Source organism: Bos taurus, chromosome 7 (assembly GCF_002263795.3).
Source record: "Bos taurus isolate L1 Dominette 01449 registration number 42190680 breed Hereford chromosome 7, ARS-UCD2.0, whole genome shotgun sequence".
Classification (NCBI taxonomy): domain Eukaryota; kingdom Metazoa; phylum Chordata; class Mammalia; order Artiodactyla; family Bovidae; genus Bos; species Bos taurus.
The window spans coordinates 9,970,026-9,995,705 of record NC_037334.1 but is presented as its reverse complement, the minus strand read 5'-3'; the positions used below and the strand labels follow the sequence as shown (position 1 = coordinate 9,995,705).

General features: G+C 37.9%; 1 protein-coding gene, 1 long non-coding RNA gene and 1 pseudogene across 2 annotated transcripts in view; 1 reads left to right on the top strand and 2 right to left on the bottom strand.

The window, feature by feature from the left end:
* Positions 1-25,680, bottom strand: part of LOC788031 (olfactory receptor-like protein OLF4) — a 215,081-nt gene that overhangs the window by 11,615 nt on the left and 177,786 nt on the right. The window lies entirely within an intron of this gene.
* Positions 1-25,680, top strand: part of LOC132345686 (olfactory receptor-like protein OLF4) — a 270,579-nt pseudogene that overhangs the window by 170,423 nt on the left and 74,476 nt on the right.
* Positions 6,200-11,487, bottom strand: LOC112447331 (uncharacterized). The gene is made up of 3 exons (XR_003035451.2): positions 11,430-11,487; positions 10,461-10,544; positions 6,200-6,285 (listed from the first exon to the last, which is right to left on the bottom strand). It is a non-coding gene; the product is annotated as an uncharacterized lncRNA (long non-coding RNA).

Genomic DNA, 25,680 nt, shown 5'->3' with positions numbered 1-25,680 from the left:
TTTGACTGTGTGGATCACAATAAACTGTGAAAAATTCTGAAAGAGATGGGAATACCAGACCACCTGATCTGCCTCTTGAGAAATTTGTATGCAAGTCAGAAAGCAACAGTTAGAACTGGACATGGAACAACAGACTGGTTCCAAATAGGAAAAGGATTTCGTCAAGGCTGTATATTATCACCCTGTTTATTTAACTTATATGCAGAGTACATCATGAGAAACGCTGGACTGGAAGAAACACAAGCTGGAATCAAGATTGCCGGGAGAAATATCAATAACCTCAGATATGCAGATGACACCACCCTTATGGCAGAAAGTGAAGAGGAACTCAAAAGCCTCTTGATGAAAGTGAAAGTGGAGAGTGAAAAATTTGGCTTAAAGCTCAACATTCAGAAAATGAAGATCATGGCATCTGGTCCCATCACTTCATGGGAAATAGATGGGGAAACAGTGGAAACAGTGTCAGACTTTATTTTTCTGGGCTCCAAAATCACTGCAGATGGTGACTGCAGCCATGAAATTAAAAGACACTTACTCCTTGGAAGGAAAGTTATGACCAACTTAGATAACATATTGAAAAGCAGAGACATTACTTTGCCAACAAAGGTTCGTCTAGTCAAGGCTATGGTTTTCCCTTGGTCGTGTATGGATGTGAGAGTTGGACTGTGAAGAAGGCTGAGCGCCGAAGAATTGATGCTTTTGAACTGTGATGTTGGAGAAGACTCTTGAGAGTCCCTTGGACTGCAAGGAGATCCAACCAGTCCATTCTGAAGGAGATCAGCCCTGGGATTTCTTTGGAAGGAATGATGCTGAAGCTGAAACTCCAGTACTTTGGCCACCTCATGAGAAGAGTTGACTCATTGGAAAAGACTCTGATGCTGGGAGGGATTGAGGGCAAGAGGAGAAGGGGACGACAGAGGATGAAATGGCTGGATGGTATCACTGACTCGATGGACGTGAGTCTGGGTGAACTTCAGGAGATGGTGATGGACAGGGATGCCTGGCGTGCTGCAATTCATGGGGTCACAAAGAGTTGGACATGACTGAGTGACTGATCTGATCTGATTCATTGGAAGGACTGATGCTGAAGCTGAAGCACCAATACTTTGGCCACCTGCAGGCCAAACCCACCAACCTGTACACCCACAGCAATTGTAATTAAACCACAACAATAGGACACATGCAGCCCATACAGGAGATACCCCGGGGCACCTGGCTCCAGTGACCAGAGTGGATTGTGCCACTGGGCCCCATATGACATAGTCAGATTCATAGATTCTGCGGAAAAACTGGTGGTTGCAGAGAGAAGAGAAGTGAGAAGCTGGGAAAAATAGATGAAGGGGGTTAAAAGTTACAAACTTCTAATTATAAAATGAGTAAGTTACTGGGAATATAATATATAGTCAATAATATTGCAATAAATTTCTGTGGTGACAGAGGGTTACTAGTCTTTTCGGGGGGCGGGGGGACTCATCTTATTGTAATGATCAATTTATGTTATAACTAAGCATCAGATCACTATGTCGTATACCTGAAGCTAATAATATAATATAGTATGTCATCTATTCTTCAGTGAAAAGAAAGAAAGAAAATGTGAGTTTACTTTTTTCCCCCAATGAGCCTAATGCCTTCCACATGAAACAAAGCATTAAAAATCTGTGAAACTGAGCAATGAGATTAAGGAACATGGATTTTGCATTTTAGGACAAGGCTACAATATATAGAAGAAAATGTATTTTAATTTTGCTCCAACTGTTCATGAATCTCAGTTAAAGTATTAATATCAAGTAACAAAATTAGCAGTGAAAAGTCACCAGCCTTTCACATTTTGCTTATTGAAGTAGTCCTTCTTTTTAATGTACCCCATGAACCTACCCTCTTCATTGACTTAATCATATTTTTAACCACTTTTCTCAGTAATGTTTTTTTAATATAAACTTATTTATTTTAATTGGAGGTTAATTGCTTTACAATATTATATTGGTCAGTAATGTTTTTGAGTTCTATAATCTTAAACATTTGGATGTCCAAGGGCCCAGACCTTAGATTTCCTTATGTTCACTTCCAGCCTCATAGTATTAATACCATCTCTGCACTGAGGCATGAATAGACCTCTCATCTGAACTTGATAATAGTGTACCAAAATGTTCATGTGACATCCTGCAGGTAATTAAATGTTTAATATATTTATCCACCATATATCTAAAACTGAATTCCAGATATGCCCCATCAAAATTACTGGCAATTATTCTTATAGTTTCTAACAAAGAAGCTTGAACTCTCTTCTTTTTACCTCCATCACAGGAAGGTACTTATATAGCACCTTTATGACAAAATGTATTGGGCTGCATATCACATCATAGCATTTACAATCCTCTAATATGCTATATAAATTACTTGGTATTTTTTGGTTTGTTATCATTCATTCCTACTGCCAAAGAATGAGGGTAGATATAATGCTTTTTGGATGTGATTATCTGGGGCCTGAGATGTGCACTTGGTTGCTGGTCTGAGAAGTGAGATGACTGGAATTAAAGATGTTCCCTAAATTCCCAAGGACCATTTCCTCTTTTTGACCTGTAATTTATGAATCAGGTACTGAGAATGAAAGGGAGTGGGGAGACTATGAAATAAAATCTTACAGATTCTTAGAAACGGTTGTGCCATCCAGCCACTTCCAGGGATGACGATCCCCTTTTTTCTCTAACCCAATCCAATGATTGTATTTTATTTTTGATTGAATGAAGACCTGTGGGAAAATTAGAATCACTAGCATTATTCACAATATCAATAATACAGTTTACTACAGGGAACTCTCATAAGATGCTGGACACATTTGTTTTCAAATACCCCTATGACAAATAGAGTAGGCACTAATTTCTCCATTGTGAAGAAAAGAAATGAAAGTGGAAAGGCCTCATGAATGAATCACTCTATTCCTCGTGTCTGGATGAAATATATAAAAGGATGAACATCATGGACTTTAAAAGTCCATGTAAAATAGATTACATAGGTAAACATGACTGCTCTAAACCTAGTACTTCTCTTCATCATAAGATACTTTAAAGAATACAAAAAGACAAGTCTGAAATCTGCAGATTTTTGTAGTGATTTAGTTTGATGAACAAATAAAATATCCCTAAAAATCAATAAGAAAGCAAAGTTAATCAATAAGAAAAATAAGCAAAATTAAGAACAAGAACCTATATTTCAAATAAATAAAACAGAGGCACTATAAACATGGAGATATAACAAGCTCACTAGATATCAGGGAGATGCAAATCAAAAGTACAAAGATTCAATGAAGCTCTAAGTCCAGAAACTTCAATGGCAGGAATAAAACTGAAGAGAACAGAACTGGAAATTACAAGAAAAAAATGGATTAAAACAAACTCTCGGGGGTAAAATAAAACTCATATCACTTGGGAACTGATTACAACTGAGGTTCAAATTGATCAAGGAACTTGTAATCTGTATCTGGATATTTGTATTTCTTTGGCTTCATATCCCACTACTTAGATAGTAAAGACTGATTCATTCATATTATTATTATGATAATATAACTTTCATAAATAAGAAAACATAGGGCTTTAAGCTGTACTTCATAAGACACTAACAGAAATAACATTTCCAGGACTAAATATTAAGAATTAAATTCAATGCCTGAATTAAATCAGTAGAAGGAAATCTACATAATCTGTTAGATAAGCTTTATATTCTCAAATCTTATAAGTGATGGCAAATGTAATCTAGATTTTCTCTTCCAGGAAAAAGAAGCTTCCTCTGTCACTCAGGATTATAAGTAAGGTAAAAATTCATTTTTGAAGAATCATTCCAGCTAGTTCATTCACTTTTATTTTCATTCTATATTTCCTATGATCATGAAAATAAAAAACTCATCCTTCTCTACAAATGTGTTCCTTCCCAAACACTGATGGTGGAAGAATAGCACTCAGTACAATGAGATGTTGTCTCTTTTAAACTGTTTGTATCATTGAAGGCAGTTTTTCATTTGCCCTGAATTAGCCCCTAGCGGCTGAATACTGAGCAATCTGATGTATACTAAAATGTGTAGAGGCAACACATATAATCGAAAGACTGAAAATCATCCCATGGCACCCACATCCACAGGAAAGCTATTTCTCTAGGTTTAACAAATAATTCTTCCGAGTCTTTGTTACACCTGTGTCCCCTGCCCTGCAGGTAAGTCTGCACCCATATGGACCAGTGCTTCAAATCAAACTGATGAAATAACAGATAACATTGGAGGAAAAGCCTATACAATTATCCTAACTTAAGACATATGAACTTCTAAAGCACTTATTCTGATGTAGTAAAGTAAACATACCTGCTCCTCTTGGTCATCAATCTTAATGAGACTAGCGCCCAATTTTTGGCATGACTTCTTACTCTCCATCCAATTTTCCTCTGTTTTTGAAAAATAGTAACAGTCTTTTCCACAGCAGGACCAGCTTCCTTGACATGTACCATAGTCTTTAACTTGAAAATAAAAACCACCATCATCCACAACCTCAAGACCATTTAGAGACCTGCACTTTTCTGTATTTCACTGCTTACTTCAAACTGAATGAACTTTCCTGCATCCCCACAGTTATGTTAGCAATAGTTCTCCTGCCAAAGTCTGTAGGTAAGAATACTGTTGAGCCTGACAGACCCAAGGCCATTGTTAAGATTGATAAATCTTGACTTCTTGAATACAAATAGACTACAGAAAAATGGAGCAGTTCTCCCTGAAGGAAGAAATCCATCGGTGTAAGTATATAGAAATAGTATTAATTCCAGGCTTCTCTGTGGCTCAGATGATAAAGAATTTGCCCACAATGCAGGAAACCCAGGTTCAGTCCCTGGGTCAGGAAGACCCCTGGACAAAGGAATGGCTACCCAACCCAGTATTCTTGCTGGGAGAAACCCATGGACAGAGGAATCTGGTGGAGCCCAGGAGTCACATAGACTCTGACAACGACTGAGAGACTGAGCATGACATAACCATTAATTCCAAGGAATCTATATAGGTAAAAATTCATCCACAAGCACAAAATAATCAAAACAATATAAAGGGCTAATAGGAGCTTCTTTGGAAAGTCAGTGTTCAATTAACTATAATTGATAAAATTGATTTGATAAGAAAGAATGAGCATAATTAAAGGTCCTAACAAAGTTGAGTGTAAAGTTTTACAGTACTGAAAAGGCCTTTGAATTATGGTGCTGGAGAAGACTCTTGGGAGTCCCTTGGGCAGCAAGGAGATCAAACCAGTCAATCCTAAAGGAAATCAACCCTGAATAATGATTGAAACGACTGATGCTGAAGCTGAAGCTCCAATACTTTGGCCACCTGATGGAAAGAGATGACTCATTGGAAAAGACCCTGATGCTGAGAAAGATTGATGGCAAAATGAGAGGAGGGTGGCAAAGGATGATATGGTTAGATAGCAACACCAACTCAATGGACATGAATTTGAGCATGCTCCAGAAATGGTGAAAGACAGGGAAGCCTGGTGTGCTGCAGTACATAGGGTCACAAAGAGTAGGACAGGACTTAGCGAGTGAATAACATCACTGAAACGGTACAGTTCAGTTCAGTTACTCAGTCGTGTCCGACTTTTTGCGACCCCATGAATCGCAGCACGCCAGGCCTCCCTGTCCATCACCAACTCCTGGAGCTCACTCAAACTCATGTCTATTGAGTCGGTGATGCCATCTAGCCATCTCATCCTCTGTCGTCCCCTTTTCCTCCTGCCCCCAATCCCTCCCAGCATCAGAGTCTTTTCCAATGAGTCAACTCTTCTCATGAGGTGGCCAAAGTACTGGAGTTTTAGCTTCAGCATCATTCCTTCCAAAGAAATCCCAGGGCTGATCTCCTTCAGAATGGACTGGTTGGATCTCCTTGCAGTCCAAAGGACTCTCAAAAGTCTTCTCCAACAACCACAGGTCAAAAGCATCAATTCTTTGGCGCTCAGCTTTCTTCACAGTCCAACTCTCACATCCATACGTGACCATTGAAAAAGCATAGCCTTGACTAGACGGACCTTTGTTGGCAAAATAATGTCTCTGCTTTTCAATATGCTATCTAGGTTGGTCATAACTTTTCTTCCAAGGAGTAGGGGATAATTCCATGAAAAAAATCTGTCAGCTAACAGACTCAATATTTAGTACTTACCTGTGCCAAGTGGTAAAACGAGTGATCCTCAGCTCCTGGTACAGAAACATTCCTTTCTCTTGTGTCTTTCGTATCTTGTGTATTGCACTTAGAATTTGTCTGAGAATCTTCAATCCATATTGTAAAATTAAGATAATCAATGGTTTCAATAGATCATTTTATTACAATAATTTAATTCTGAATTACAAAATAAACAAATATTGACTAAATGAAAGTATGATCAGAGAAAATGTAACATTAAAATATTTTAAAGTGTCAGAACATAAAATTTATTTTTATATATAGCTATAAATTATAATACTTTAAGTATGTAAAACAGTAATCAACATTTATAAAACAGAGAATATAAACTGAAATAAAGGCTTTATGTCATATACTCTTCAAATAAAGATTTTGAAATTTGTGAAATTTAGTATTCACTATTTGATTTAGCATTTAATATTTTCATTTAAGGGTAACCTAAGGGATTTGGCTTTTTTTAGGCACAAGTTTATAATGGATTCATTGAACACCTATGAGAAAGAACTCAAAGGGCGACTTATAATATGAAAAAAGAGAGTTAAAAAAACTCTGAGAGAAACAGCCATCTTTTCCAAAAATTCGTGCATAAAAAATGTAAAAGCAAGTGTAGGAACATTTTCAAAACACTGGAGAATTTGTTACAAAATTGAGAATCGTTGTTTCAAAACTGTGCTAACACTCATCACCATTCAGCCAAATGCAATGTCTACTTGTAAAAAAGCTCTAGAAACATTAATTGCACAGTCTCTTAATGTTCTTGGTTACAATAAATATCACTGTTGCTCTGATTCATTAATCCATTCCAATGTTTATATTTTGGACCTTAATTTAAAAGGCACACCAATACTTCTAGTTTCTAAATACTGCCATTTTCTTGTGATTAGTAGACACCCACCTCCCTTTCCTTTTTGTCTGTCTAAGGCCACACAGGAAGCAACAGTTAGAACTGGACATGGAACAACAGACTGGTTCCAAATAGGAAAAGGAGTATGTCAAGGCTGTATATTGTCACCCTGCTTATTTAACTTATATGCAGAGTACATCATGAGAAACGCTGGGCTGGAGGAAGCAAAGCTGGAATCAAGATTGCCGGGAGAAATATCAATAACCTCAGATACGCAGATGACACCAGCCTTATGGCAGAAAGTGAAGAAGAACTAAAGAGCGTCTTGATGAAAGTGAAAGAGGAGAGTGAAAAAGTTGGCTTAAAGCTCAACATTCAGAAAACTAAGCTCATGGCATCCAGTCCCATCACTTCATGGCAGGTAGATGGGGAAACAGTGGAACAGTATCAGACTTTATTTTTCTGGGTTCCAAAATCACTGCAGATGGTGATTGCAGCCATGAAATTAAAAGACACTCCTTGGAAGGAAAGTTATGACCAACCTAGACAGCATATTTAAAAGCAGAGACACTACTTTGTCAACAAAGGTCCATCTAGTCAGGCAATGGTTTTTCCAGTGGTCATGTATGTATGTGAGAGTTGGACTATAAAAAAGGTTGAGCACCGAAGAATTGATGCTTTTGAAACTATGGTGTTGGAGAAGACTGTTGAGAGTCCCTTGCACTGCAAGGAGAACCAACTAGTCCATCCTAAAGGAGATCAGTCCTGGGTGTTCATTGGAAGGACTGATGTTGAAGCTGAAACTCCAGTACTTTGGCCACCTGATGCGAAGAGCTGACTCATTGGAAAAGACCCTGATGCTGGGAAAGATTGAGGGCAGGAGAAGGGGATGATGGAGGATAAGATGGTTGGATGGCATCGCCAACTCAATGGACATGGGTTTGGGTGGACTCCTGGAGTTGGTGATGGACAGGGAGGCCTGGTGAGCTGCGGTTCATGGGGGTTGGCAAGAGTCGGACACGGACTGAGCGACTGAACTGAATTGAAGGCCACACAGTAGAGAACTGATTTGGGCAAGACTTCCAACAATTTGAAGAATAGTCTTTAGGCACATCTTAAAATAGCCAACTCTGATAGACATGTATCACTCATCTCATCACATTGCCTGCCCACAAACTTCTGAAAGTCCAATGACAAAAAGGTCACAGAACTGTTCAGATACAGATTAGTGCTGATCGACATTTACAATTCTCATCATCATTATGCTCTTCAATACTACACAATGTGTTTATTGAGTCACATTCTTTTCCTAATTCAATAGCTATTCAGTCTTTTCCTAAATTATCTATGACCCCTCCTGACTCTCTCTCAAAAGATGGCTTCATCTGCTATCAATACTTCACATAGAAACAATAGCCATCAAGCCTAAGTTCCCCTTACCTTCTTGCTTCCCTTTTTATAAACACACAGGTATCCATCAATCTATTGCAGAAAAAATTTGTGCTTCCCACTGAAAAAGTCTGAAATTCTTACCCCTAGTCTGTGTCAACTAAAAAATATATATATTCACAACTTAAAAGTTGAGAGTTATGTTTTATTCAGTGGGAGTTTTTCAGACTTCAAACCCTGGGAAGGAAGCACTTCAAGTAACTCTGAAAGAACAATCTGAAGAGGTGAGGGTGGGAGGGAGAGATAGGTTATATAGGAGTTTGGCAATAAAAGGCAGGTAGTCTAAATTTCAAAAGATTATTGTTATCTAAACAATAAAGGAAACTAGATATTTCAAATTAAGATCAGCGTTTCTCTTTGTACAGGAATATACTAGAGTCTGGGCTCACAGAAATCACTCCTTTGATATGCATCTCAGCTATCTGGGGCCAGTATGCTGTGTTTTCATATACTAAGTGTCCTTGGGGCTCATTGTATGGAGTGGCTTCAGTCTGATGGCTGCTAATCACAGGTATTCTTTTTGCTTCCCTCTGGGCTTACCAGCCTACCACCCCTGATGCCTACAATCACTGATGATTGTGACATCCTTTGTTTACTGACACGGCAGGCAACATTTCATTTCTCATCTGGATATAATCCCCTATCTGATCTTTCCAGTCTACCTTGACTGGACTTTCCAGAATCCAGATCTGCTCATGTAATATGAGTTATGTTTTCCTTAATGTAAAATACTTCAATTGTTTCCTTTGATTTTAAGGCAAATTTAAAATTTCTTAACATGGTACAAGGGCTTCCCAGGTGGTTCAGTGGGTAAGAATCCGCCTGCAATGCAGGAGATATAAGAGATGTGGGTTCGATTTCTGGGTCAGAAAGATCCCCTGGAGGGTGGTATGGCAACCCACTCAAGTATTCTTGCCTGGAGAATCCCATGGACAGAGGATCCTGGCAGGTTACAGTCAATAGGGTCACAGAGTCTGACATAACTGAAGCGATTTAGGCATGCATGCACACACCATGGTACAAAAGATTTCCATGAAGTTACATACCTAGCCAAACTTCCTTCTAGCCACTTTTTTTTTTTGGTCCAAAACCTGAATGTTTCCAGCATGTACATCTGTCCCTTTTTCATATTATTCTTTACCTGAATGAGCCTTCTCTATCCTGAGCCTCCTAATTATTTCTTACCTTCCCTTTTTATCAATTATTAAATCCTACAGGAGAGCTTTCTTGACCTCAGCATGCTATACACCCATTCATCTGATATCTTCATGCCATCATCCTTATACTAATAATATTTTATTTTAAATACTGGTTCATTTTTAAAAAATATTTTCCTTTAAACTGAGCTCATTGAAAAATGACTTTTCCTTTAATTTTTGTATCTTTGATGCCATACATAGTTTCCTGATCCTAAGAGATCCTCAAAATTGTTTGTTGAATGAGTGAAACAAAGAATTAATGATCATGAGGAAAAGATATTGGAAACAAGCATTGTATAAGAATTTTTGAAAATTTATATGAACTATGTAAAATTTATAACATTTAATCATATAGAAAATAAGTCATTTATTTTCCGTTGCAATTTAAACATTATTATCTTTAAGTATATAACAATATGCTTAATGATATAATAATGAATGTAATATCAAATAAATATTTTCCCAACTCTTTGGTCATATGGAAAACCTCATCATACTTGAAAAATAATTTCCACTGTGTATGTAAACAGCATTATATAATCAGCAAGATTTTTGTGCTATTACACTTATCACACTATTCTGTGTGGCATAAACACTCAGTGACAGCAAAATAATAAAATCATCATCATCAATATTATTATCAACACCATCCATGATCATTAATGATTTCTATACAACTTTATATCAACAGAAGTTCATTAGTTATAGTATCTCATTTTTTCATCCTGACTCTTTTCACTCATAAGAAATGTGTATATATGGTACTCACACATATATCCTAAGACTGTGATTGCCAGTAGGAGAAACAAGCATACAATTCCCAGGATTATTGCAATGATATGCCATGGAGATTCTGTACAAAATCAAAAAGCAATATATATATATATAAATAAATAAATATATTAAGCATCAAGAATTAAAAAAAAAACACAGAATTAGAACAAAATGGAAATTTGTTCTGGAGTTTTAAAATTAATATCTATAATTACTGTGACCACAAATCTCATTACTATTATATTTTATATCCCTCAGTATATAAGCGCTGGAAAAAACTGTTCAGAGTCCCTTGGAAATGCAAGGAGATCAAATCTACCAATCCTAAAGGAAATCAACCCTGAATATTCATTGGAAGGAATGATTCTGAGCTGAAACTCCAATACTTTGGCCACCTGATGAGAAGAACTGACTCATTAGGAAAGACCCTGATGCTGGAAAGATTGGAGGTGGGAGAAGGGGACAACAGAGGATGAGATGGTCACATGGCATCACCAACTCATTGGACATGAGCAAACTCAAGGAGATAGTGAAGGACAGGGAAGCCTGGCATGCTGCAGCCCATGGAGTCACAAAGAATCAGACATGACTGAGTGACTGAAAAGCAACATATAAGGGTTTCCCTGTGGCTCAGTGGTAAAGAATCTACCTGCAGTGCAGGAGCTGCAGGAGATGCAGTTTCAATCCCTGGGTGGGAAAGATCGCCTGGAGAGGGCATGGCAACCCACTTCAGAATTCTTGCTTGGAGAATCCCATGGACAGAGAAAGCCCGGCAGGCAACAGTTGATAGTATCTCAACGAGTCAGACATGACTGAAGCAACTTAGCACGTATGCACACCTCAGTATATAAAGAACTAGCATGTAATATCAAATATGTGTGGACACAATTTTGATTTCTTTTTTTCTTACTTAACATCATAATATTTTCAGAAAACAAGAAAACAAATGAAAAAGAAACTTTACCTTTCCTTTTATGACTCTGAAATCTTTTGTCCTTCTTTTTCTTTGAATACAGGATTTTGGCTCCATGTATATCACTTTCTCCTGGCTCATTTCTGAGGTCTGAAGGCAAAGAACACAGCAAGAATCCTTTGCAGCATTGAATAAGGCATTTTAATAGCATTGAAAAATAGCAACATTTATCATGAAATAATAGAAAGAGCTAAATGAATGATCAGCATGCTAATCTGAAATAAGTGATGCCAAATAACTATTGATCTCAAAATATCAGAAAAAAAATACTTTAAAAATTTCTCTTTGTGATTACTTACAACAGTCTCTACATGATTCATTAACAGGCCATTACAGTTCATGGGTATGTTATGTTAAGCTTTTACTGTTTTTAAAATAAACGAATTCATTGCAACAATTTGGGAAATGGTATATTTCATTCTCACATAAATATCTAGAATTAGAGCTTCTCTTGCAAATTTGTATTTGGTCACTTAGTGCCTGTATCATGCCCAAACGGCAACCATAGTCTGAAACTGAATAGAGTAATCCCTCTTTAGGACAGACACACACACTCAAATTTGACAATCTTCTCAGTTTGAGAAAAAGGCAGAAATTGTGGGATTCAAGAGAAGGCATTTTAGGAAGTAACATCAAATAACTGAGGCATAATTTGTAATTCTAACACCACAGTTCAAAAGCATCAATTCTTCAGCACTCAGCTTTCTTTATGGTCCAACTCTCACATCCATACACGACTATTGGAAAAACTGTAGCTTTGACTAGAAGGACCTTTTTCAGCAATGTCTCTGCTTTTTAATATGCTGTCTAGGAGCAAGCATCTTTTAATTTCAGGGCTGCAGTGATTTTGGAAAAGAAAGTCTGTCACTATTTCCATTGTTTCCCCATCTACTTGCCATGAAGTGATGGGACCAGAGGCCATGACCTTCATTTTTTTGAATATTGAGTTTTAAACCAGCTTTTTCACTCTCCTTTTTCACCTTCATCAAGAGGCTCTTTAGTTCCTCTTTTCTTTCGGCCATAAGGATGCTGTCATCTGCATATCTGAGGTTATTGAGATTTCTCCCCAAAGTCTTGATTCCACTTGTGCTTCACCCAGCCCCGGCATTTCGCATGGTGTATTCTGCATAGAAGTTAAATAAGTAGGGTAACAATATACAGCCTTGACCTACTCCTTTCCCAATTTGGAATCAGTCAATTGTTTCCATATCCCGGTTCTAACTGTTGCTTCTTGACCTGTGTTACAGGTTTCTCAGGAGGCAGGTAAGGGTGATCTGGTATTCCCATCTCTTTAATATTCTTTCCACAGTTTGTTGTAAACAAAAGTATTTAGTTCAAATAAATAAATATATATAAGTACAAATTAAAGTATATATTTTATATGTAATATATATTTAGTTCAAATATGTGTGTTATATCAGTGGCTTCTAAAATTACAAAAATATGATCCTTTTGCCTATAATTAGTTTATATAAACACTTCCACAAAAAATACATAATGATGTCTCTTCCCTAGAAATATAAATAAATAATGACTATTTATTTAAGAGGAAAAACATTTTTCAAAAAATAATAATCTTCAAAAATTTTTCAAAATAAATTTTGAAAATAATTTTTCAAAAAATAATGTTTTTGGTAACTCGATAGAAAGAACCAGATAACTGGTCTTCCTAAATAGATTTTATTCTTGTTTCTTAAAAATATTAATATCATAGTATTTCACCTTTTAATTTCTTTATAATTGAGGGAAACTTGATTTGAACAATCATCAATGATAATAAGATGGTATGAATATACTACCAACCATTTTGCAATAAAATATTCTTTCTACCACAGTGACAAATTACAAAGTAAATACTTTTTCAAGGACATATTTTCCTAGCTCACTGGATTTTTATTTTAGTTACTTTATAATTCAATAACTGTACACCCAAATAACAAGAAAATACATTTGTTATATAAACCTGGTAATATTTTAATGGAAAATAATCATATTATCCAAACACTTGAACTTTTTCCATTACATTTAACTTTAAGACAAGGGAGTTCAAGCTTTGCCATAATTAGTTGCTAACCAGTTGGCTGCCACCCCTAGAGGTGAGTAGGAAAAAAAAAAACCCATAAATGTATATTACCTTAAAAAGAGTTAAATATTCCCCAAAACATTTGAGTATATTTAAAAACTCATATTCGGCATATTAAATATTTTGATCCATAGGGTCAAACAGGGTTAACATTAGATATTAATTAACACGGACCCCAAAGTGAATTCTTTCTTGCAATGATACAAAATCCTTGTAACTTTCTACATGGTCTCCCACTAGCAAATTCTCCTTTACCTGCTTTATCCTTCTTTGTTCAACAGCGTGACCCCACAGTGCCTGATGGTAACCTGTGTTTATGCCTTGAGATTTTCACCAACAGGAAGGAAAAGCTTGGTCAGGAACACAGCTAGGATGAGCTCACTCTGCTGGCCTTTCACTTCTGCTTTGAGACTAGGAGGTCCTTGTTGAAATGTATGACTGGCCTTAGAGAGACAATGTCAGAGAAAAAGATAGCCAATGATCAAACGGCCTTCAATATTCCCACACAGAAAGTTTCCACTGGTGTCAGTATCTCATTTACTCCAACTCTGTCAGACAAGAGTCACAAAGAACTAAAGCCCCAAATTGTGAGGACATCTGTAGATCAGTTCAAATCTGAACTTTAAGCAGTTTACCATAAATCTGAATTAAAATTGGTCATCTCAGGATCTCATGAGATTAGAAAATGGTTAACAACAAAATAAAAGGTTATATTAATAAAAACAAAAAGGAAATAATATCCATGTTCTACCTGACATGATTCATAACTTTTTCCTTTTAAAGAATGAAGGTAAATCCCTAATATATATATATATGAGATAAAAACTGTAAAAATAAGTAAAATTTTTTGTCAAAATGTACTTTATGTCACATTTTGCTTATTTTATGTCACAAAATGTTTATGTCAAAATGTGCATAAGCAACTTATATCTTTAACAAACATTTTGATAACCACATTGCTTGACAGACTGCAGTAATAAAAATACATACATAACTGGCTGGCTAATTTGAATAATAATAGATTTCTAGTTATTTCTTGTCTTCTCTTTAAATTATCTAAAAGGAGGAGATTTTCTGTTTTAAATAATAAATAGAAATCAAGAAAGAAACAAAGCAACAGACTCAAAATGTTGAGTGGGGGTTGAATGTCAGTCCTTTTAAGGCATCAAAGTAAAAAATCATTCTGTTCTAGTTATAGCCAAATTGTCAGAGCATGTATTTATAAATTATGATTTGTTTAATTCAGTGAATAGTTCAATGCCCCATTTAACCCTAAAAGTGTGTGTTAGACAGGAACAAAAGTTTTGTTTTGTTTTTTTTATCAACCACATTGATCTGTGCATCAAAGGACCCTTATGTCCGATGCTTTAAAATTCTTCTTAGAAATGTATAGTAATAACCAAAACCCACTTCTATGTCAGCTATATGGTTTGAAGTCTTTTCAAAAGCACTTTTCCATGGTTTATGTTTCCTTCCCCCATTGCCTCCAAAGCAAAACTGTCTTATCTCCTTTAAATAATGGTAGCACATTTGAAAATTTCTACCTTTTGTCCTTGTAGGTTTGTCTTTGACTTATTTTTCTTTGCTAGGATCTAATGGGTTGCTTTCTGGGAGGAGGTTTCTGACATAAATAAAGACAACAAGGAAAGTGTTCTAGAAATTCTCCATGCATGTGGACTTTCTCATAAGGGCAAAGCTTAGTTTTTAGGCATATTTGTGTGCCATGAACTTCGAGGCTCATGGATGTAATTACTCTACTTGGCTGCAGTACATCTCAATTTGTACCTTCTATGCCAAATTCTCCAATCCTAAAATGTGTCATTGAACAGAAATGCATTTGTTTTGCGACTAAACAGCATTCTTATTGGTAAAGTATAATTAAGACAGAAAACTGGCTTTGAACATGTATTCTAGGGGTGATACATATGATTTCTATGCTCTCAGTGTAGTGATATCATCCAGTGGTGTGGGTGGTAAGAGCTGACTGCAGTTCATACTTATGACTTTCTCTGTAGCAACAGTGAGTGAGGCAGCTAACTTTGGAAGCCTCATCCTCTTCAGCAGCATCGGGAATACCTTCCACACAAGTGTAGTCTGTTGGGAGGTTTAAGGAATCTACTAGGTGATATTTAATAACATTTTTATTGCAATATAATTCTTTACAATATTGTGTTAGTTTCTTCTGTACAATGAATCAAATCAGCTATATGTATACATATGTTGCCTCCTTCCTGGGCCTTCCTCCCACGCCACCCACCCCCACCCAATCTTGATTATCACAGAGCACCGAGCTGAGCAACCTGTGCTTTATAGCAGGTTCCCACTAGCTGTCTGATATAATAGTGTATACATGTTGATTCTGATCTACCAATTCTCCTCACCCTCTCTTTCTCCCACTGTGTCAACATGCCCATTCTCTTTGTCTGTGTCTCTATTCCTGCCCTGGAAATAGGTTCATCTGTACACTTATATGTGAAATCTTAAAAAAAAAAAAAATGGTACAAATGAACTTACTTACAAAAGCAGAAACAGACTCACAGACTTAGAGAAAGGAATTTACGGTCACCTGAGGGAGAAAAAAAGAAGGTGATAGAGTGGAGTTTAAGATTAACATGTACTCACTGTATGTGTATAGCATAAAAGGGGTAAATTAAAAGGTACAATCTGCTTGTAGGACAAATATTCAGTTAGCCTTAAAAATGCATTCCAATATACTAATGAAAATGAAAGTGAAAATCACTCAGTCATGTCTGACTCTTTGCAACACCATGGACTGTAACCTGCCCAGAGTCCTCTATCCATGGAAATTTCCAGGCCAGGAAATGTGCTGCCATTCCCTCCTTTTCAGGGGATCTTCCCAACCCAGGGACTGAACCCAGGTCTCCTGCATTGCAGGCAGATGCTTTAATGACTGAGCCACCAGGGAAGCCACTTCATATTAGTTCTAAGTTCTAAGTTCAGTCACTCAGTTGTGTCCGATTCCTTGTGACCCATGAATCACAGCACACCAGGCTCCCTGTCCATCACCAACTCCCAGAGTTCACTCAGACTCACGTCCATCGAGTCAGTGATGCCATCCAGCCATCTCATCCTCTGTCGTCCCCTTCTCCTACTGCCCCCAATCTCTCCCAGCATCAGAGTCTTTTCCAATGAGGCAATTCTTCACATGAGGTGGCCAAAGTACTGGAGTTTTAGCTACAGCATCATTCCCTCCAAAGAAATCCCAGGGCTGATCTCCTTCAGAATGGACTGGGTGTATCTCCTTGCAGTCCAAGGGGCTCTCAAGAGTCTTCTCCAACACCACAGTTCAAAAGTATCAATTCTTCGGCACTCAGCTTTCTTCACAGTCCAACTCTCACATCCATACATGACCATTGGAAAAACCATAGCCTTGACTAGATGAACCTTTGTTGGCAAAGTAATGTCTCTGCTTTTGAATATGCTATCTAGGTTGGTCGTAACTTTTTTTCTGAGGAGTAAGCATCTTTTAATTTCATGGCTGCAGTCACCATCTGCAGTGATTTTGGAGCCCCAAAAAATAAAGTCTGGCACTGTTTCCACTGTTTCTCCATCTATTTCCTATGAAGTGATGGGACCAGATGCCATGATCTTCGTTTTCTGAATGTTGAACTTTAAGCCTACTTTTTCACTCTCCACTTTCACTTTCATCAAGAGGCTTGCTAGTTCCTCTTCACTTTCTGCCATAACGGTGGTATCATCTGCATATCTGAGGTTATTGATATTTCTCCTGGCAATCTTGATTCCAGCTTGTGCTTCTTCCAGCCCAGCCTTTCTCATGATGTATTCTGCATAGAAGTTAAATTAGCAGGGTGACAATATATATAACCTTGACATACTCCTTTTCCTATTTGGAACCAGTCTGCTGTTTCATGTCCAGTTCTAACTATTGCTTCCTGACCTGCATATAGGTTTCTCAAGAGGCAGGTCAGGTGCTCTGGTAGTCCCATCTCTTGAAGAATTTTCCACAGTTTATTGTGATCCACACAGTCAAAGGCTTTGGCATAGTCAATAAAGCAGAAATAGATGTTTTTCTGGAACTCTCTTCCTTTTTCAATGATACAGCAGATGTTGGCAATTTGATCTCTGGTTCCTCTGCCTTTTCGAAAACCAGCTTGAACATCTGGAAGTTCACAGTTCACGTATTGCTGAAGCCTGGCTTGGAGAATTTACATTAGGTACAGACAAATATTGTTTGATTCCACTTACACAAGGTATCTAGAATAGACAAATTCATACAGTCAGAAAGTGCTGATACACTAGTAGATGCCACGGCTGGAGGATAAGGGATGGGGAGGGGGAATGGAAAGTTAGTATTTAATGGGGACAGTTTCACTTTAGGAAGGTGAAAATCTGGGAGATGAATGATGGAGAGTTGCATGACAATGTAAATATACTTAGTGCCACTGAACTGTACACTTAAATATGGTTAAAATAGTATGTTTTACAGTATCTGACTTCAATCACAATAAGAAAAAAAAATTTAATGAGCACACTGCTCATTTGAAATATGTATATTTCAAATATATAAAGGACCAACTGTATAACATAACTTCATTTCAGTTAAGTTCAGTCACTCAGTCAAGTCCAACTCTTTGCAACCCCATGAAGTGCAGCATACCAGGCCTCCCTGTCCATCACCAACTCCAGGAGTTTATCCAAACTTATGTCCATTGAGTCAGTGCTCCAACCATCTCATCCTCTGTCATCCCCTTCTCCTCCTGCCTTCAATCTTTCCCAGCATCAGGGTCTTTTCCAATGAGTCAGCTCTTTGCATCAGGTGGCCAAAGTATTGAAGTTTGAGCTTCAACATCAGTCCTTCCAATGAACACCCAGGACTGATCTCCTTTAGGATGAACTGGTTGGATCTCTTTGCAGTCCAAGGGACTCTCAAGAGTCTTCTCCAACACCACAGTTCAAAAGTATCACTTCTTCTGCGCTCAGCTTTCTTTATAGTCCAACTCTCACATCCATACATGACTACTGGAAAAGCTATAGCCTTGACTAGACAGACCCTTGTTGGCAAAGTAATGGTAAAAAAGCATATTAAATGCTTTTTAATATGCTGTCTAGGTTGGTCATAACTTTGCTTCCAAGGAGTAAGCATCTTTTAGTTTCATGTCTGCAATCACCATCTGCAGTGATTTTGGAGCCAAATAAATAAATAAATAAATAAAGTTAGCCATTCCACTGTTTCCCCCATGAAGTGATGGGACCGGATGCCATGATCTTAGTTTTCTGAGTGTTGAATTTTAAGCCAACTTTTTCTCTCTCCTCTTTCACTTTCACACTGCTCAATAGTCTGTAGAAACATAAATGGGAAATGAATTTGTAAGAGAATAGATATATGTGTGTGTATAGCTGAATCATTTGACTGCACGCCTGAAACACAACATTGTAAATCAACTGTACTCCAATAAAAAATAATTTTTTAAAAAGCAACCAGTTGGAAAATTGATGAAAAAAATTAGCATATATTTACAGTAATGTGTTGTCTCCACTGATTTTAAAAGTTGTACAGACTTTATGGTTATTATTGTCTAATACTAAGCCCCATGGACTGTAGCCCACCAGGTTCCTCTGTCCATGGAATTTACCAAGCAAGAATCCTGGAGTGGGTTGCCATTTCCTTCTCCAGGGGATCTGCCCAACCCAGGGATCAAATCCAGGTCTCCCACATTGCAGGTGTGCGGGGTACAGCCCCGGTTGGGTCCAGGGATTCTCTTGGGAGGATGGTGTTGGCGATTAAAAGATAAATAATAGATAAAAGGAGAAAGAGACAGGGAAAGAATTTTGCAGTTAAGAAAATAGAAGAGAGAAAAGAGGCTGATATCCTTCATTTATACAGAAAGCCAATAAAGCCCCAGCACAGGACTTGCTCTGTTCACGTAGACCGCAGGCACCCTCTCGAATCGCGGAAGGTGTCCCATCTTAGGCACCTTCTCGAGTGGGTCTTAGAAGCCCAGGCAGGAAGTGAACACAGAGGGCCCCCGCGCTCCAGGGGATCAGCCTGAAAAGGAAAAGGAAAGAGAAAGAATGACACTGGGATACCAAGCCTGATGAGAAAGGCCCACACTTTATTTTCCAAAGTAGTTTTTGGGGTGGGGGGGTGGGTAGAGTCATGCAAGGTCAGCAGTCCTTGATCCTTATTGAAGCCAGGCTTTCTTTCTGCAAACTTATCATATGCAAAAGCTTTAGGTGATTTACATCATCTTCTGGCCAGGAGGCCTGTTAACATTTTATGACCCTTTCTTCAGAAAACTTTATTTTTCTCTAAAGGTGATTATTCTAAAGCCAGGCGCTACCCTCCAAAAAGCATTAGATAAAGTTGCATCCCTATAGGGCAAAAGTGTGGTGGTCTATAAACAAGAAAAGAATTAACTCAAGGGTCCAAGGTTACAAGCATTAAAGCTACTACTTTACATTTCTATACACCAACTATATTATTCAATACACTCCCAGGGACACAGCAGGTAAGGGATATGGAAACTTGGCAGCAAGCATTAGCTCAACAAAGAAATCCTCTACTAGTTCTAATTATAACAATTTTAACTCTCTGAGAAGCTCTGCACTGTTAGAATACATAAAGCTTCCCCATGCCTCTCGTGGTTGGGAGGCTGTGAATCCGAACAAACCTGTCAGGCAAGCTAGAAAGTCATCAGAGTGGTTTGAATGAACACTCCTATTATGCCCAGGAGAATTATTAACTTAGAGCTCTAAGTTAATTTTCTTCAGAGAAAGGTGATCGGGGATAGCCCCCCGTTAATGTCAGGGAGTTGGTAAAAGTCATAAAATAGTAAAACAGACAGATTCTGGTTTGGGGGTAGACGCTCAGGCAGATCCAGGGGGCGCCCTTGAGCCCTGACTCGCCTTGCCCATCAGGGCTCTCCCGCATGACCTTGTCATGGGTGGGAACTCCCATGCTTGGCTCCCAGCATCTCCTCCTTTTTTATTTCTTAAGACAGGAACACATGTAAACTGTGGCGGATTCATTTTGATATTTGGCAAACTAATACAATTATGTAAAATTTAAAAATAAAATAAAACTAAAAAAAAAAAAAAAGACAGCCAGATGCAATTCAGTCGCGAGCTTCTGAGTGCTCTGTCAAAGAATTCTGACAATACAAAGAAAAATAATTATGAAAAGCAGAATGAGAGCAGCTACAGCAGCATAGCTAAAAATAGTACAAAGCATGTTCTTTCCTGAAATAAAGTTAGAGAATATATGGAAGAAGTCATCTGCTACTCTTGCAGCAGTAAAATCTAATCGGGAATGTTCCATGGTCGTTATTTGATTATGAATTCTCCCTTAAATCTAAAACCAATGTTGGAGCTGTTCCAGACACCTGAAATATGGTTTTAAGCTGGCTCCCGGCACAGGTGGATTCTTTATCATCTGAGCCACAAGGGAAGCCTCAACCAGTACATTTGTGTTTCTAAAAAATTGGGGTAAGTCATCAATGACAAGGAGGTCAAACCAGTCAATCCTAAAGGAAATCAACCCTGAATATTCATTGGAAGACTAATGCTGAAGCTGAAAGCACCAATACTTTGGTCACCTTGATGCGAAAAGCCAACTCATTAGAAAAGATCCTGATGATGGAAAAGATTAAGGGCAAGGAGGAGAAGGGGGTGACAAAGGATGAGACGGATGGATGGCATCCCTGACTCAATGGACATGAGTTCAAGCAAAATCCAGGAGATAATAAAGAATAGCAAAGCCTGGCATACTGCAGCCCATGGGGTCACAGAGAGTCAGACATGACCTAGTGACTGAACAACAACCAAGGAAAAGCCATTATTAGCAGTATTCAATCCTGAGCCTTTTAAAATCAGGTTCTGGGTTTATGGCAAATTTAAAACATATATGATAGGTTTAGAAAATTCTTTCTAACTGTATAGATTTGAATATTTTCAACAGTATCTACAGCAAGTAAAATATAAAATATTAATCAGACTATTGAGTATATCACATCTTTGAGGATTTTTTGCTATCTTTTCAACTATTTTGAGTAAAGAATAGGGGCCCTTATTAGTTGTTTGATTATAAACACATTTTCCCCCACTTTCCTGTCCCTAAAACAACCACATACCTTCACACCCAAATATCAATGTATTTTTAGTGTTTTTATTAATGTTTTCTGTACTTCCTTTTTTTCGTCCAGTTTTATTTAGCCTTTCTTGTCCCACTAAACTATAAATCGTCGTTTCACTGTTTTTACATCCACCAAGTCTAACCAGTATCAAAGAAAAAGGATAAAACTATTGTCCTTGATTGAAAGGATAATAAATTCATAGAAACCAAGGTGCAACCTCAAGATTGAAACAAATTAATAAGTTAAACAATATGAGACATAAAGAGAGAAATATTCCTGATAAGGGAGGAAACAGGCAAAGTACATACAATTTTGAAATAAATTTCCCAAAATAAGTTTTGTAATTTTTTATTTTTGTATTATGTATTTCTAATAAGCAGTTTCCATCTATTTGTTTTTTTTTTTTTTTTCATTTTAAAGCTGGTAAAAATTAGGTGAGTATAAAGAAATTGAGTCCAAAATTATTGGTTATATTAGAATGTAAGGAAAAGAGAAAAATGAGTTAACTAGCAAATAAACAGGAATGTATGTGACAAAAAATAAAAGAGATGAAGGGAGATAATTTGCTTTATTTCAGACCTTTAAAATGTCTACATATGTCATTTTTGTTTAATAACGTTTTTGTTGGTCGTTATTGTTCGGTCATGTCCAGCTTTTTGCAATCCCATGAACTGTAACAGGCCAGACTTCTCCGTCCTTCACCATCTCCTAAAGTTTACTCAAACTCATGTCCATTGAGTTGGTGATGTCATCCAACCATCTCATCCTTTGTCGCCCCCTTCCCCTCTTGCCCTCAACCTTTCCCAGCATCAGGGTCTTTCCCAGTCAGCCGGCTCTTTGCATCAGGTGGCCAAAGGCACCCCCATGAACGGTATGAAAGGGCAAAGAGGTAACTAATATATTGATACACCAAAATTTAAATTATTTGGGAGCATTTCTGCTTACAGTTTTGTCTTTAATAACAAAAGATTGAGGTCTTTATTTGCCTTCTCCAGTTAATGCTTCTGCTGGCAATTTTTCTGCTTTATCTATTAAAAAAAATAAAATAAAATATTAATAGTAAGCATTGACAAGGATGTGGAAAAATTGGAATCCTTGTGCACTGTTGGAGGGAATATAAAACAGTGCTGTCACTTAAGCATCACATCAATAATGTGAACGCCTCTATGTGAGCCCTGAAGGAGACCCATATCTCCTGTAGAGCTGAAATCACTAAAAACTAAATTTAGAATTTCAACCTGCTTCTAGCTGAATTGCAATACAAATTGAATTGTCAACCTCAAAGGGTGCCTACCTTTAAAATGAGGGCATGAACAGGGCAAGAATGAAATCTTCTAAGTTGGAACAGAGGCATTAGGAAGACCCTGGTGAAGCTGGAGACACCTTTTGTTTCTTCTTGAAGAACCTCCTTTTTTTTTTTTTTTTTTTTGAAGAACCTCCTTTAGGATTTCTCTTAATGCAAGTCAAGAAATGAAGAATTCCTTAATACAGTATACTAATGCATATATATGGACTTTAGAAAGATGGTAACAATAACCCTGTGTACAAGACAGCAAAAGAGACACTGATGTATAGAACAGTCTTATGGACTCTGTTGGAGAGGGAAAGGGTGGGAAGATTTGGGAGAAGGGCATTGAAACATGTGTAATATCATGTAGGAAACGAGTTGCCAGTCCAGGTTCGATGCATGATACTGGATGCTTGGGGCTAGTGCACTGGGACGATCCAGAGGGATGGTATGGGGAGGGAGGAGGGAGGAGGGTTCAGGATGGGGAACACATGTATAACCTGTGGCAGATTCATTTTGATATTTGGCAAAACTAATACAATTATGTAAAGTTTAAAAATAAAATAAAATTTAAAAAAAAGATAAACACAAGGCATGTCAGTATATTAAAAAAAAAAAAAAGAAATGAAGAATTCCTTCAGATTTTCTTTGTTCAGGAAAGTCTTTATCTCTCCCTCATTTCTGGAGGACAGCTTTGCCAGGTACAGTATCCTTGACAGTTTTTATTTCAACAGTTTGAATGTCATCCCAATCTCTCATGTTATGCAAAATTTCTTTTGAGAAATCCACCTGTTGTCTTGTGGGAGTTTTCCTTCACGTGATGAGTTGCTTTTCTTTTGATTTCCTTCAAAATTCTTTCTTCATCTTCAACTTTTGGCAATTTATTTATAATGTGTCTTCTTGTTTTTGTTGTTGTTATTCAGTTGCTAAGTACTCTCTGACTCTTTTGAGATTCCACGGACTGTAGGCTGCCAGGCTCCTATTGGAGTGGGTTGCCATTTCCTTCTCCAGGGGATCTTCCTGACCCTGGGGTCAAACTTGTGTCTCCTGCATTGCAAGCGATTCTTTACCACTGAGCCATCTAGGAATCAAAAGCCCCATAGGCTTTCTTTACTCCTTATACTTTATTTTTGCTTCTCTGACTGGATAATTTCAAATGACCTATCTTTCAGTTTACTGATTATTTTCTATTGGTTGTTTTTTCAAGTGAAGTTGAAGTTCTTTATTGATTTCTTCAGATTAGTCATTGTATTATTAAATTCTTCTTTTTAATGAGTTCAATTTATCTTTTGAAGTTCTTGTTTTTGTTTTTGTTTTTTTAATGCAATTTTCCTAATTTTGCCAGTTGTCCATCCATGTATTATAGGCCACAAAATTTCTTCAAGTGGATTATTTTTTAATTCTTTGTTAGATGGTTCATAGATCTTAATTTCTTTGGGGTCAGTTATTGGACCTATACTAGTTTCCCTTATTGATGTCCTGTTTACCTCATTCTTTATCATCCATTATCCTTGGTATCTGCCACACTTGAGTAAGCCATCTTCTCATCCAGACTTTACATGTTTCATTTGGAAGAGATCATCCTACATCAGTCAGCTCAGCTTGGGGTTCTGGGTGGGTCAGCTGAGAGCATTCTTAGTCAGGCAAGGCTTGCCACTGGGGTTTCTATTTGGGCAAGGGCATTCCCTGAGCTCTGAGGTTGCATGATTCCAGTGGCTGAGAGCAGTTGAATAGGACTACTACCTTAATTTTTTGGCCAGGCAATTGTAAGATGGGCTCTGTGAATGCTCAGACACTCTGTTCAGACTTCCTAGTTGAGTGGGATTATGTGTTCTACTCAGCTGCTGGGCAAGTCTGTAAAACTTGCTTGCCTCCCTGGGCAGGGCCTGAATTGAAGACCATAGCATTGCACCTCAATAACTGGGTACCTACATCTGGTAGAGCTGCCCACCAAACTCCTTAGCCAGATGGGGTCACTGACTCAGCTTTGCATGTGGGCAGAAGCACTGCCTAGGCTTTCTGCTTAAGTGTTATCATAAGATGGGCTATGAGATAAGCTATACTGGTTGCCAGATGTTCTGATTAGGCTTCTGGGTTGGATGGAGCTAGAGGCTATCTTCAGCCATAGACCATCTTTGAATCTGTTTCCAGTCCAGTCAGAACAACAGTTTCTATGCTGGTACAGCTTCTTGGCTGGGGACCCAAATTGGGAAGGACTGTTGACTGGGCTCCCCTGATAGATGAAGCAAATGGGCAGAGCTGCTCAGCTCAGATGGGCTGTGCTCTATGCTCGGGCATTTACTTCAAACCAGGCTGTAGGGTGGGTTATGCGGACTCCTGGATGCTTTGGTCAGGCATTGTTGAGTGGGACTCAAAGCTACTCTTTGAAATACGTGCAGCCACAAACCCACTTTCCTGTTCAAGCAGGGTGACAAATCAGGCTCAATGAAAGGGTCAGCTGGTCAGCTGGAGACCCAAACAAACAAGGCAGAATTTTGCACTAATCATTCTGGTCAGACAGGGCCATTAGCTCAGCTCTACTGGCTGGATTGGTTCCTCAATCCCCACTGTAGGCAGACTAGCGCTTGAACTACACAACTTCCCAGACGCTATGGTTACATTTACTGGTTGGGTGGGCCTGGGGACTGTATTCAACAGTAGGGGGACTATGCAATCTGAGAGAGACAGCAGATTAGGCCTGCACATCTTGTTTGTTGTTGTTCACTCACTGAGTCATGTCCGATTCTTTGCAATCCC